The sequence below is a fragment of the Macrotis lagotis genome, chromosome 2 (genome assembly GCF_037893015.1).
Source record: "Macrotis lagotis isolate mMagLag1 chromosome 2, bilby.v1.9.chrom.fasta, whole genome shotgun sequence".
In the NCBI taxonomy this organism is placed as follows: domain Eukaryota; kingdom Metazoa; phylum Chordata; class Mammalia; order Peramelemorphia; family Peramelidae; genus Macrotis; species Macrotis lagotis.
The window spans coordinates 53,294,000-53,295,276 of record NC_133659.1 but is presented as its reverse complement, the minus strand read 5'-3'; the positions used below and the strand labels follow the sequence as shown (position 1 = coordinate 53,295,276).

General features: G+C 40.6%; 1 pseudogene; it reads right to left on the bottom strand.

Annotated features, from left to right (window-relative positions):
- Window positions 1-252: 252 nt before the first annotated feature.
- LOC141510998 (ADP-ribosylation factor 1 pseudogene) lies at window positions 253-771 on the bottom strand (annotated as a pseudogene).
- Window positions 772-1,277: the final 506 nt, after the last annotated feature.

The following is a 1,277-nucleotide window of genomic DNA, read 5'->3' as shown; positions in this document are numbered from 1 at the left end:
CCAGAAACTGCCCCATTGGAAACAAAAAACATTTACATTAAATAAGAAACCTTCTTCAGGCCTGTTTTTGCCACATTTATAGAATGGTGCAATACATACTGTGACAAGGGGTAGGAAAAAACAGCTTCTAGCACTCAGTACCACAAAGTTGCACAGTTTACCACATGAAAGTAAAGCAAACAACAAATAGGAGGAAATAAGGGGGAGAGAGGGAAAGAGGGAGGAGGAAGTTTTTTTGTTTCATTTCTGGTTTCAGAGCTGATTGGACAACCAGTTCAATCCTTCATCGAACCCATCCCCACTAGTGGCACAGGTGGCTTGGTTATACCAGTTTCTGTGATGAAGAGAATGCATTCCAAGTTTATGATTTCAGCTGCATTCATGGCATTGGGAAGATCCTGTTTGTTAGAAAACACTAATAAGACAGCATCTCGAAGCTCATACTCTTCCAACATTCTCATCAGTTCTTCTCAGGCTTCATTCACTCCTTCTCTGACATTACTGTCAACCACAAAAATCAGTCCTTGTGTGTTCTGGAAATAATGGCACCATAGTGGTCGGATCTTGTCCTGATCACCGACATCCCATACCATGAAGCTAATGTTTTGTTTCTACATTGAAACCTATAATGGGAATAGTAGTTACTATTTCACCCAGCTTCAGTTTATATAAAATAGTTGTTTTTCCTGCAGCATCCAGACCAACCATTAGAATTCACATTTCCTTTTTGCCAAAGAACCCCTTGAAGAAGTTAGCAAATATATTCCCCATGTTCCAGGTGTGATGTGTTGAATGTTGGCAAAAGAAACCTCCCCTTTTCTGAGCCTCTGCCTTCCCATCTCCTCACCCATGAGTGGCTGCCACTCCTTCCTTGTCCTTCATTTTTGAAGAAGACCAAAATGTTATCACTATGCTTGAGACAAATTACCATGCGTCTGCCTGTGACTGATCAGACTAATATGAGCTCAGAATGCTCTACCACAAGTTGGGCACAAATAGTCCAGATGAACAACTGGGGTGATGGCTTTAAATGTATGTATTTCATGTTTCCTTTGAGCTACTTTAATTCTCTCTTATTCATACAGCTCAGTACTTTCTCTGATGAGGGCACCCTATCCTGAATGGTCCTGTACCGGTGTCTCCCATTCCTTATAATCAGTTCTAAAGTTCTTAAGAGAGACCTTCAGGATGCCCCAGAAATTAGAGTACTTAGTGGTTCTATACATAATTAAATCAGAAGTGACCTTAGTTTATTAGAGACCTTAGTTAAGGAGGGT